The sequence below is a fragment of the Chrysemys picta genome, chromosome 12 (assembly GCF_011386835.1).
Source record: "Chrysemys picta bellii isolate R12L10 chromosome 12, ASM1138683v2, whole genome shotgun sequence".
Taxonomy (NCBI): domain Eukaryota; kingdom Metazoa; phylum Chordata; order Testudines; family Emydidae; genus Chrysemys; species Chrysemys picta.
Genome location: NC_088802.1, coordinates 26,989,163 through 27,002,651, shown reverse-complemented (window position 1 = coordinate 27,002,651; position 13,489 = coordinate 26,989,163). Strand labels below are relative to the sequence as shown.

Here is a 13,489-nt window from a genome sequence, read left to right as displayed (position 1 = left end):
CCCTTTAATACCCAGTATTTTCTCTCCATTAAGGCACTTCAACACTTCAGTGAAGTCCCCTTCAATCTTCTTTTGATAAGCTAAACAGGTTGAGCTCTTTCAATAGCTCACTACAAGGCATTTTTCTCCAGCCCTCAGAACATTTGGTGGCTCTTTGCTGCCCAGCTCTAATTTCTAGGACCATCTTTTTCAAAGGAGGACACCAACACTGGAGGCAGTATTCCAATAGCAGTCTCACTGCTGCTGTGTCACCTCCCTATCCTACTCACGGCTCTGCTCCTTCGTCTAATGATGGCTTTAGCCCTGTTCACCACAGCATCGCACTGGGAGCTCATGTTGAGTGGCTTCTCCACTCTGGCCCTAAATCCTTTTCAGATTCACTGCTTTCCTGGATACACGTCCTCATTCTGGAGGTGTGGCCGGCGTGCCTTGTTGCCACGTATAGGACCTTGCATTGGGCTCTGCTCAAATTTGTTTTCTTTGAATGGGTCCAGCTGGCCGAATGAGCCAGATCGCTCTGTATCACTGCCCTCTCCCCATCAGGAATTACCACTCTGCCTGTATTTTGTCACCCCCCAATCTTATTCGCAGTGATTGTATGTTTTCTCTTAATTCATTGATAACAATTATTTTAAAAAAATTAGTCCTTGAGAGCTTCTTCAGACCCTTAGTACCCAGGACCTGCTCCCCACATCACAGTGAGAAATGCTGTCCAGCCCTGCTGGTACATAGGGGATAAGCACAGAACAAACGTACCTTTAGGAGCTGGGTTGTCCATAGGCTCTGTGGGGGTCAGCAGATTACAAACGCACGACAGACCTGTAGTGTAGACAGGTCCCAAGTGTGTCTCGGTTTCCCACCCTGTAAAATGGGGAGAACAAACAAAACCTTGATTAGCTCCATTTGATAGCTGGGGAAACCGAGGCACCCAGCGGTGCAGAGACTCGCTCATGGTCCCAAAGCCAGGAATAGAAAACAGCAGATCTGATAGCCAGGCCTGGGACCTAACCCTGGTTTTCCTGGCCTTGCTGCTCTCAGTTTAGTCACAGCCTCCATGTCTTTTCCCCCGTGTCCCTTAACCCCAAGTCACTGCAGAAGAGAGATTTTCTGGTAGCCAGCTGGCTCTCCTGCATGTGGATGTCGTTCCAAAAGACGTGCTCTGGCTCAGTCCCATGCTATGGTTGGCTGAAGGAACCACTTGGTGACATTCTAGGCCCTGAGTTATACAGGAGGGGCGACTAGATGCACATAATGGTCCTTTCTGACCTGAACCTCTATCAATCGCTACATTTTCTGCTGCTAGGAAGAGAACTCTGGACCTATTTTCTCTCATTCGCTTTCAGTCGGAATAATTTCAATCCAGGCCAAAGGATTTCCTTTTCCATTGTGTCTTCAGCACCTTTGCGAGCAACCAGTTACTGTTACCACAGGTTACCAGTTTCAACCTGTTCCAGGGTGAGATGGCCAGGAAAGGGGTTGGAGCTCAACTGCACCTGGTCCAGGTGATGCAGCTCCCTAAGGTGAAGGGAATAAGTGTGGGGGTCACGTGACAAGACGCAGCCTGTGACTAGAACCCAGGCCTGCTGAGAGATAGAAGGGCAGGCTGTGCTCAGCCAGGAGAGAGACCCCAAGGGAAGCAGGCATGGGAGGGGCTTGGAGAGTCCTTCAAAGGTCAGGGACAAGCTGGGAAGGGGCCAGGCTGAGCACTAAGGACAAGGCCCTAGGAGGGAAAGACAGGGCAGTTTAGGAGATGGGGCAGATAGTCCTGTTGGTTTCGGCTCCCAGGACCAGACACCCAGAGGTGAAGGTGATTGTCGGGGCTTCTGTCCTTCTTCCCCAGTGTAGATTTGATAGTGGAGAAGACTGATGCCGTAAGGGGGAAGTGAGTTACCCCAAGGTCACCCAGTGAGTTTATATCACGAATGCATACTCGGAAGGATCGAATAGAAACATGGATTTTCCAGTCTCTTCTTTCTAGGAGTCCCCAGGGCTAAGGTCAAACCCCTGCGGCCCCTCCCCATTCTGCTCACCTCCAGGATGTGCTGGAGTTTGTCTGTGCTGGGGGGTGCTGTCAGCAGGATCGAGAGCTCGTCATCCATGTTCTCTGGGCAGGCCTTGCTCAGAGCCTGCCAGCGGAGGGAGACCAGGGGTCAGGAGCCTGCATTAGCACCGGTGTGCCATTGACCAGGAGCCGGCTGAGGTAAGCGCCGCCTGGCCGGAGCTCGCACCCAGAAACCCTGCCCCAGGTCGGAACCCCCTCCCACACCCAAATTCCTTCCCAGACCTCACACCCGGCACCCCAACCCCCTGCCCCAGGTCGGAACCCCCTCCTGTACCCTAATCCCTCCCAGACCCCACACCCCCACCCACACCCCAATCCCCTACCCCAGCCCTGAGACCACTCCCGCACCCAAACTCCCCCCAGAGTCCGCACCCCAACCCTCTGCCCCAGCCCGGATCCCCCTCTGGCACCCCAAACCCCTAATCTCCAGCCCAATCCCAGAGCCCGCATCCCCACCGGAGCCCTCACCCCTCCCTGCACTCCAACCCCCAGCCCCAGCCCAGTGAAAGTGAGTGAGGGTGTGAGAGCGAGCGACTGAGGGAGGTGGGCTGGGCTGGAGTGAGTCGGGGTGGGGCCTTGGGGAAGGGCATGAAAGGGGTTGGGTTAAGGGCGTTTGGTTTTGTGCAAGTAGAAAGTTGACAACCCTACTTAAGGACCTTTGAAAAGCAGCCTCCTTTGCACCGCTCCTGATACGAGGGGCCAAGGCGCCCCCGAACATGAGAACCACAATAGGCCAGAGCAAAACGCTGCGTTAGAAATCGGAGCTCAGGCTGCCAAGCGTACGATAGCTGACAGACAGGAGATGCGGGAATTAAGGTTGTGCCTTCAGTCAGCAACTGGTGTTCATCCGTTTGCACCACACACACACCTGTAGCCAGGGCCACTATTTCCTTGTCTGTCTGCCTGTTTAGCGTCTCTCGGTCCTTACTGTGCCCATCACCGTGGTGTCTGAGTGGCAAACCAAGGGTTTGACGTGTGCATATGAAACTGCCTGACTGGAAGGACGTGGTTTGGTGTGGATCAGTGACTGCTGGGGCGATTGGTGGCAGAAGGCTCTGAGGGCCTGGCTCATTCCGACCTGGCTCATTCCAATGGCTTCTACAGCTGAGAGCAGCCCAGTCTCCTGCCTGGGTCCGACACAAACCAGGAAGTACAGGACCACGGTTAATAAGAGCAGCTCAAAAGATCATTTTCGCTGAGCCCAGCCCTGCACAGATTTCCAGCTTAGGTTTGCATTTTCAGCAAAAGTTCTTGTTGATTATTTTCTCCCAACCCCTTTGTGCCTCCATAATAGCCAGCCACCCTGTCAGTCGAATCCTGGGGCGCTCCAGGGACAGCGTGTGTGCGTGTATGTGTACGTCTGTATATATGTGTATGTGTACATGTGTGTAAGTATGTGTGTACGTGTATGTGCACATGAGTGTGTGCACATGTGAGTGTGCGTGTGTATGTGTGTACATGTACCCCAGTCAGATGTATACATCTGGATTTCCTTTGAAAGAATTTTCAAATTGAGCTGATCAAGTGCAATGGCAAAGCACCCAATTCCTCTGCCCCCCAACTGCCTTCGCTGCTTTAACGTACAACCTGCTCCGCTGACACCTCTGACTCCTGAAAGCCCTAACGCTCCAGGGGAGCAGGCCATGCCCTGCCTTGCCCTGGCTGCCCCAGGTGTTACCTCGGAAGGAATCGTTCCAGATTCCAATGGGTGGCAGGTCCAGGGAAGAGCCTTATCTGGGGGGAGGCTGTACCAGACCCGCCCGACCCAGGCAGGCTCCCAGGTACTCTCTGCTCGGGGCTGATAAGGCTCCTTAGCAGTTTGTCTCCAAACAAATTCCAGTTCAAGACACCTGAGAGCTCCACAGCAGGGCAGCATCCCCAGAGCGCAGCAGGGCGGGGGTTAGGGGGAGCAGTCGGTAGCAGCACCTGCCCCTCGTACGGAAGGAGCGAGAAGTGCCAGCCTCTTTGCACAGAGCAGCAGCGTTCAGCCTGGGCCAGACGTGCTGCGGTGATGGGTAAGAGCGGGCTCGGAGAGCCAGAGGGTCTGTGGGGCAGCGCTGGGCCCTTCTGCTCCGCACTAGGGCCGGGTGGGCGTGTTCAGCTGGGATTGGAACCCACCAGCACTTGTGGGTGCGAATGTGGGGCTGGAACGCAACGTGGGGCGCTCCCACCTCGCCCGGGGGCAACTGGGGGGAAGGGCAGAGAGACACCTGGGCTGAGACTCAGAGGAGCAGAGACCCCAGCTCCAGGGAGACAGTCACCCCGGCCCAGCTCGGTTAAATTGCCCAGCTGTGTGACAGCCCCCCCATCCCCGAGGGTTCCCCCTCTGGTATGTCACAGCAGGGTAATGTGCGTACTGAACGGCAGGGGTTGCCAGAGACTGGCTGGGAGAGGCCTTTGGGGATGGAGGAAGCAGCACTAAGGTACATGCCAACCTCCCTACAGAGGAGGGGCCGTGCCCCGCAGGTGTGGGGCAGGGAGCTGGGACACTGCGCGGTGGGTCAATGTCTGGCCCAGGCCCTTCCTAGCCGGAGGCCGAAGCCGAGGCATTTCCTTCAGGTCACCTTCCGCTGCAGCTTGGCCACGGGCCCCCATAGCCACTAGCCCAGCCAGGGATCCCAAGTGGGGATTGTCACGGCTGGCTCCTCCCTGCTGCCAGCAGCTCTTCACTGCCAGGGAATTCCTGAAATCCTGTGTGCCCCTCCCCCACCCACCTCCTGGGGCTGTTAGTGCCCCCCCCACAGCACCCCCCCCCGAACTCTGAGTGCCCTTGGCCAGTCCCGCCCCTCAGCCCCCCCCCACTTCCTGGGGCTCTGAGTGCCCTCAGCCAGTCCCCCTCCCAGATCCCGGGGCTGAGTGACCTTGGCCAACCCCCGTCCCTTCAGGAAGAACTCCCAGTACCCACCCAGCCCCCACACCTCAGGGTTCCCCTCCCTGCAGCTCTGTGGCCATCCCCCCACCAGGGCCGGCTTTAGGCCAATTCAACCAATTCCCCTGAATCGGGCCCCGGTACGTTGTACCGGCAAGAGCCGGTGTGCTGTACCAGGGTGGCCCGGCTTCCCCACGGGGCAATTTAAAGGACCTAGGGCTCCCAGCAGGGGCCGGAGCCCCAGGCCCTTTAAATTGCCACCAGACCCCCACTGCTGGAGCCCTGGGGTAGGGCTGCAGGGCTCTGGGGGCTATTTAAAAAGTCCGGGGCTCCCGTTGCCTCTACCGCCCCGGACCTTTAAATAGCCACTGGAGCCCCGCTGCTTCCCCAGAGCTCCCGCGGCTGGGATAGCGGGGGACTCGGGGGCTATTTAAAGGGCCGGGGCTCCAGCTGCCTCTGCTGCACCCCGTACCCGCACCAGCCCCGCACCCCCTGCCCTGCCCGCAGCCAGCCCCGTCTCCAGGCAGCCCTGCACCCCCTGTCCGCAGCCAGCCCCTGCTGCACCCCTGCCCTACCTCCAGCCCCGCCCCCCCCGTTCTGCCCGCACCAGCCCCACCCCCCCTGCCCACAGCCAGCCTCTGCCGCACCCCCTGCCCTGTCTCCAGGCAACCCCTGCCGCACACCCCTGCGGCCCTGTGCAAAGCCAGCCAGCCCCACACACCCGTCTCCAGCCAGCCACGCACCCCTTGCCCTGCCTGCAGCCAGACCCTACCTCCAGTGAGCCCCTGCCCTGCCTCCAGCCAGCCCCATGTCCACTGGTGCCCTGCAGTTCCCAGGGCAGTAACCCTGCACACCTGCTTCAATGAGGGGGGCAGGGAGCAGCTGGGACCCCCACATGTGCACACCACTAGGGTGACCAGACAGCAAGTCTCAAAAATCGGGACAGGGGGTGGGGGATAATAGGATCCTATAAGAAAAAGACCCCAAAATCGGGACGGTCCCTATAAAATCAGGACATCTGGTCACCCTAGCACACCCCCAGGGAATGGTGGGGACCCACACACGTGAAACGGAGCTCATTAATAACCGATCAACAGCATATATGACGCAATGTACATAATATATAATTTTATTATTTATATAGTTATGGAAAGTAAATAATACATGGAAGAAATGAAAGGCTTTTTTTTACATTATTTTTTTTTGTTAGTCATCCCTGCCGGGGCCCCGCCAAAAATGTTCGAATTGGGCCCGGCCCTTCCTAAAGCCGGCCCTGCTGGAGAGAACAGGAGGATTCAGTGAGCAGGGGCTGCCGATCTGTCCCATTCACCAGGGCTGCCATCCTGCGGCTTCAGCATTAGTGGCTGGGGTGACTTGGGGAAAGGTCTCAACCTCTCCACATCCCACTTCACTGCTGCCAGAATCCCTCCTGCCCCCCCGCTACAGTCCCCTCCCTACCCAACCTGGGTGGGGCTGGAGGAGAGGGGTCTGAGAACTTGAGCTGTGGATTGGAGGTGGAACAGCTGTCAGGGGTACTGAGAGGGAGGTGGCAGGAGCTCCCCATACAAGGACGGGGGTTGCCACTGGAGGTCACTAGGAAGGACAACAAGACTCCATCCTGGGGGTCAGGAGGGGGAATCCATCCCTCAGAGGTGGGCAGGGGCTGGGTGGAAATGCTGCTGGTTCCAGGGGCCATTAATCCCCCCTGATTCCTCGGAGGCGTCTGAGTCTCAGACAGGTTCTCGTTCCCTTGCAGCATGAGGACGTCACGGCCAATGTGATGCGCCAGCTCCGTATCATGCGGCACTTGCGCCAGGTGCCCGAGGCGCTGCAGGGCCTGTGCCTCTGAGGCCACCAGCAACTCCCGCTCCCTGCTGCAGGTACTGCTCTGGCTCTCTGTAAATGGGGAGCTAGTGGAAGGCGAAATGGAGCCCCCTGGCACTCACAGAAAGCTGATTACAGAATGAGCCCGAACTGAGAGGCACCATATCCGCCCCCCTAAAGAGCCAGACTTCAGTGGTGATACACCCCAGCTGGGGTAGCAACAGGATTGAGAACGAGGTAGGAAGTTCAGAGCAGCAAGGAAAGCCTGGAGGGGAACTTGAGAAGAGAGGTTGGAAAAGTGCAGCAAAGAGAAAGGTGCAGACCTAGCTGTTGGGTCCAGGGCTATGCCCATGGACAAAAGAGCAGAGAAGGAGAGCATGCCTGGGCTGTGCTGAGAAGGTTAGCCCAGGGAGAAGGGCATGAGAAAGTGTACAAGCGTGGCCTAATTCCAAGATGGGAGCAAGAGTTCTTTGTTTTGGAGGCAGAGAAGCAGGCTGTCTGTTAGAACAGGAGTCTGATTTGGATAGGGATAGAGACCTCTTCAATGTTTTTAATGAAGTAAATACTAATGGGAATTGTGTGATCATGGGAGACTTTAACTTCTTAGATATAGACTGGAGGACAAGTGCTATTAATATAATAGGGCTCAGATTTTCCTAGATGTGATAGCTGATGGATTCCTTCACCAAGTAGTTGCTGAACCAACAAGAGGGGATGCCATTTTAGATTTGGTTTTGGTGAGTAGTGAGGATCTCTTAGAAGAAATGGTTGTAGGGGACAGCCTGGGTTTGAGCGATCATGAGTTAATTCAGTTTAAACTAAATGGAAGGGTAAACAAAAATAGATCTGTGACTAGGGTTTTTTTTTTTCAAAAGGGCTAACTTAAATAAAATTAAGGAAATTAGTTAGGGAAGTGGATTGGACTGAAGGACTTGTGGAACAGATGGATCAGACTGAACAGGTTCCAAACCTCTCGGAGGCTCTTACCTTCTAAACAGGGACGTCTGTTTTCTAGTGAAATCAGGAAAAAGAAAGGAGAAAACTCAAAAGAGGTTCCTCCTTGCGCTCATGTACGTGACCCCTAATACTCTCTCAGTCCTCAAAGAGAGACCTCGAGAAGGAGACTTGCTGAAGGAAAGATACAGGGGACTCAGAGGTTTCCCTGGCCCTGTGCCCCTGTCCTGGCTGGCTGGTGTCAGCATCCCTCTGTGAGGTCACCACCTCCCCTGCACCTTTGGCCAATAGTCTGAGGTCCTGTAAAAGGCCTTTGTGATGTCACTGTCACACCCACCCCTCCCCTGCAGTGCTAATGTCCTGCCGCAGGCCAGACCCTTTGGAGGTTTGAGCTACTCCCTGTGGATCACCCCGCTCAATGAGTGTTCATTCTAGGAAGCAAGCCGGCTAGACAGGAAAACACTCAGAAATGAGTAGACTTTATGGGCAGAAGAGACAGTTAGAGCATCTAATCTGACCCCCTGCATATCACAGGCCTTTCTGCACTATATGGGGCAGGCAGAGCTCTGCCTGGGTGCAGGGGGAATGGGATGGGGGTAGATCAAGGAAACGGGGGAGGGGAATGGGTGTGAGGGAAAGAGCTCCTGTCCCAGATGAAGGAATTTGGGGGCAGAGGAAAGGACGCTGCTCCACACAGAGGGGAGAGGGTTTCTGTGAGTGCCAGGGGGCTCCATTTCCCCTTCCACTAGCTCCCCATTTACAGAGAGCCAGAGCAGTACTTGCAGCAGGGAGCGGGAGTTGCTGGTGGCCTCAGAGGCACAGGCCCTGCAGCGCCTCGGGCACCTGGCGCAAGTGCCGCATGATACGGAGCTAGCGCATCACATTGGCCGTGACGTCCTCCTGCTGCAAGGGAACGAGAACCTGTCTGAGACTCAGACGCCTCCGAGGAATCAGGGGGGGATTAACAGCCCCTGGAACCAGCAGCATTTCCACCCAGCCCCTGCCCACCTCTGAGGGATGGATTCCCCTCCTGACCCCCAGGATGGAGTCTTGTTGTCCTTCCTAGTGACCTCCAGTGGCAACCCCCCTCCTTGTACGGGGAGCTCCTGCCACTTCCCCCTCAGTGCCCCTGACAGCTGTTCCACCTCCAATCCACAGCTCAAGTTCTCAGACCCCTCTCCTCCAGCCCCACCCAGGTTGGGTAGGGAGGGGACTGTAGCGAGGGGGGGCAGGAGGGATTCTGGCAGCAGTGAAGTGGGATGTGGGGAGGTTGAGACCTTTCCCCAAGTCACCCCCATCCCATTTCCCTTTCCCCAGCCACTAATGCGGAAGCCGCAGGATGGCAGCCCTGGTGAATGGGACGGATCGGCAGCCCCTGCTGACTAGGGTTACCATACGTCCGGTTTTTCCCGGACATGTCCTGCTTTTCGGCAATCAAACCCCCGTCCGGGGGGAATTGCCGAAAAGCCAAACATGTCCGGGAAAATGCCGGCCGGGCACTTCCCCTCCCGCAGCTGCTCTGCTCCGCTCCTCCCCTCTCAGACTTTAAGAGCCGAGCTGCCCGAGCCAGCGCTACTGGCTTCGGGCAGCCCCCCCTGCCTCCGGACCCCGAGCTACGGGCCAGGCACTTCTCCTCCCCGGCTCCAGCTGAGCTGCTCCACTCCTCCCCTCTCAGACTTTAAGGTTCCAGCTGCGCTGGGGAAGCGCCGGCCGGGGGCGCAGGGTCTGGGGGCTGCCCGGCAAACCGTGAAGCCGGTAGCGCTGGGGCAGCCCTTTCCCCATAGCTGGGAGTGGGAGGGAGGAGGGGGCGGAGTTAGGGTGGGGAAGGAGCAGAGTTGGGGCGGGACTAAAGGCGGGGAAATGGGCGGGGCCAGGGCCCGTGGAGGGTCCTCTTTTTTATTTATTAGACATGGTAACCCTACTGCTGACTGAATCCTCCTGTTCTCTCCAGAACGGGTCCAGCCTTGCCAGCAGCAGGACAAGCGTCCCCTGTCCATGTGCCTCAGCCCTGCCTGGTCAGACGCCATCACCCATCAGTCCTTGGCCTCCCAGGCTGCCAGTGATGGGAGCAACTCTGGGTGGTGGCTCGGGTGACACAGACACCAGACCACTAGGAATTGGGTGCGGCCCTGTGGGACAGGAGAGTCTCACAGAGGGCACTTGGGGGACTCTCCTGCCCTTCCCAAGAGCGATAGCACCCTGTCCTAAGAACATAAGTCTGGGATGAGGCAAAGCTTGTCGTTAATTAGCCTGGCTAAAGAGCTGGGTGGAGCTGCTCCACGGACAAGCTGGCTCGCTCCTGCTCATGGAGGTGAATTCATCTCCCTTCCCAGGAGCACCTGCTCTCCCTTTCATTCCCCACCAGGCTCCTTGTGCCAGGCCAGCGAATGGCCACAGGATGGGAATGAGGCCTGGGCCCCGCCCCAATCTCCTGAGTCTAATGCAGCTGCTCACCTTGTCCCCCATCAGCTGCTGGGTTTCCCTCAGGAGGGAGTAGGTGACAGGGAGAGAGATACACACACACATTTGTCCTTTTGGTTGCAGGGCTTCTGTCCTTCCAATCCCATTGGTGGCTGCACAGTGGGCAGAGTCCTCGCTGCGTGCCCGGCCCAACAGAATTGCAGGGCGTGGTGTGGAACACAGAAAGAGATAGAGAGACTCATCCTCCAGCCGGGGTCAGTCTGAGAGAAATTGGCTGGGGTCCCAGTCTCACTCTTCTAGCGGGTGCCATTTCCCAGCTGGGTTCCTTACCCCTCTGGTGCAGCAGCAGCTGGTAGAGCCGGTAAACCCCCTCCCTGGCCTGCCGGCTGATGTCCTTGGCTGGGTCACTGACGGACAGAGCTAGCTGTGCCATGTGGTCACCCATCCTGGGGAATTCCGCTGAGTTCTAATGGACGGGAGAGGGAAGGGGACTCCATCAGCATTTTCCTGTCAGCTCCCAGTCCCCCCCGGGCCAGGACTCTCCTTCCCCTCAGCCCCTCTGCAGGAGATGCTAGAGGATAGGAGCTAGAGCCAGACCCTTAATTTCCTCTGCCCCCAAGGAAGCCTGGAGCACAGGGCTGTGGGCAGGGCCCTCCATGAGGACTTGCTTCCCCAGCTGCTCCAGGATGACAGGGAGGCATGAACCTGGAGCACAGCCCCCTTAAAAGCCCAGAGTCACCACTTAACTAGGACAAGAAGAACTTGACTCAAGCCAGGCTCACTCTCTGCTCTGCCTCTGCCTCCCCAAGAGGAACACTCCTAACCCACAGCCCCTGCAGCAGCAGATCCTACAGCCCGTCGGAGCCAGCCCACCTACCCCTGGAGTCAGGAAGCTGGGGTCAGAGGTCACTTACGTCAAACTCAGGGAGGGTGGTGGTGGATCTGAGCAGGGCCGTGCTGCTCTTAACGGCCCTGGCTCTCTCTCGCGGCCCCCTGGACACGATCCAGTAGTTAATGTGCTGTGGGGAAAGGAGGCATTGCACTGACTGCCCTGACCAAGGATGCCCACTGCGGGCCCGGCTAGGAGGACAGACTAGAAAATGGATCTAAGAGTGAAGGTAAAATTGCCCCCATCCCTCTCATCGGGCTCACCTCCAAGATGTACTGGAGCCTGTCGGTGTCTGGGGACTCTGCCAGCAGGTTCCCCAGCATGGCGTCCAGGAGGTCTGGCAAGACCCTAGGCAGATCCTGAAAGCAAGGGAGAGCCATGGGTCAGAGTTAGGGAAACTGGGGCTACATCTGCCACAGGATGGGAAGTGGGGTCTCTGGGAAGCACTGGTGAGACCCCAAACACATATCCTGGCCTCTCTCATTCACATCCCACTGCAGGCAATTAGCAAGGATTCATGGCAGGATGACAGCTGGCTCATCTATCCATGACTTTAGCATGATCTACCTGCACTTGGGTGGTGTCCTTCTCCATGCCCAGGGTGAAGACGGCGTGCAGGGCAGTTCGGAGGAGGTGGGTCTCCAGCTCTGGCTCCAGGGCAGGCGTCATGGTGCTGGCAAGAGAAAGGAGCCTGTATTAGACTGTGCAGTGCGGGGATGGGACTGGCACCAACACGCAGGTGAAACTGCAGTGAAATAGGCACAGGCTAGCAAGAAGGGAAACTGAGGCACCGAGCCAGGGAATGACAAGGCCAAGGTTTCTCAGACAGACAGTGGCAGGGCAGGAATAGCACCTGTTCCCTGGACCCTGCTGCCCCTCTGTATCTGATCCTGGGAGTGAGCCTCTCCCCAAAGCCAACTCCTTCAGGAGCCCATAGCAAAGAGACCCCCCCAGACTGTCCTGGACTCCCTGAGAGGTGCCTCCCCCGAACTGGAGCACCAAGGACCAAAGTGGCAGCATCTAGTGTCAGTGGGGTTCATGTGGCTCAGGCCAGACCCCTGGGCTGGGGACCCACCCCCATAGCACTGATCGAGGGCCTGGGCCCCGGGTGTTCACAGCCCCGCCGTCACCTCTCCCTGAGCCCAGCCTGACTCCTCACCTGGAACAAAGCTGCGGCGCCCATCGGCCTCGCTGCTGCCTGAGTCCCAGGCACTGCTGCTGTCCCATGGGGAGCGGGCCGAGCTGCTGGTGGTGGGACAGGGATCCTCCACCTCCTGCCCTGGAGAGGCTGGAAGGTCCTCACAGACGGGGCAGGGCGATGCCTCCTGCTGGGAATCAGGGCTGGGCTCCTGGGGCCGCTGCTGCCCACACAACATGGCCCAGAGTCACCCTGCCCGGCTCCCCTCCTGCGCTGGGTCCTGCCTGCCCAGCCGCATCCTGGCCCAGCTCCATTTCGACCTGGCCTCTCCCACCTCGGCGCCTGCCCTGGGAGCGGGTTTTCTCCGCCAGAAGGCTGGGCACTTCCACCTCCTGGCCTGGCCGGGAGCTCCTTCCCCGCCAGTGGGGACGGAGGAGCCGCTCTGCTCCTGGGGAAGATGGCAGCTGCTTCCCTCAGGCTCTGGGGCCACCTGCAGAGCCTTCTTCCTGAACATCCTCAGGAGCCTGGCCATCCTGGAACCGAGCGGGGAGCGGACGTGAGTCTGGGGTCAAGGCAGCCTCTCACTAACCAGCCTGTTTGGTCCCTCCCCATCCCTGCCCCAGCCAGAGCAGCTCCTCCTCCCCCACAGGGGTGCACGTAATGCAATCTACATGCACTGGCAGGAGTTCATTGCATGATCTGCTTCCTGCTGTTTGGTTCTGGGCTGTTGGAGTATGAGCTTGCAACCATCTGTGCACACATATTATACTAATTGCATCTAGACCACATCTCCCTAGTTTGTTTGTGAGAATGTCCTTATTAACACCAAGATGGATCACATCTACTGTTTACCCACCTCCACTAGGCCCGTAACCCTGCCAAAGAAGGAGCTAGGATTGGTTTGGAATGATTTGTTCTTGATAAGTCCATGCTCACTAGTCCTAAGAACCAAATTGTCCTGTAGGTGCTGACAAACTGATTGTTTAATAAGGAGTTCCAGTATCTTTCCAGGTATGTTAATGGATGGGAAGATGTTCTTTTTCAGGGATCTCTGACGAGAACTGGGGCACAGCACTTAGTTTGTTGAGGCCATAAAATGGAGACAGGCACCTCTTCTCTTCTCCCAGCATCCCAGATACCTAAAAGGGTGGGACTCACATCCCTCAATGGGCTTTAAAAAAGACAATGGTTACAATGTGGCCTCGACCATTTCTGGTTTCTGCAGACTAGATGTTTTAGCAAAGTTTAGAATTCCTTGGTGCTCAACACCGTGAAACTCCCCTTTCTCCTTCACAAAGGGCTTTAACGCCCCTTATCTCACCCAGGCTCTCG

The 13,489-nt window shown here is 57.3% G+C and overlaps 1 pseudogene; it reads left to right on the top strand.

Annotated features, from left to right (window-relative positions):
* The window catches only part of LOC135974453 (fibrinogen-like protein 1-like protein), a 77,696-nt pseudogene that overhangs the window by 12,740 nt on the left and 51,467 nt on the right, over positions 1–13,489 (top strand).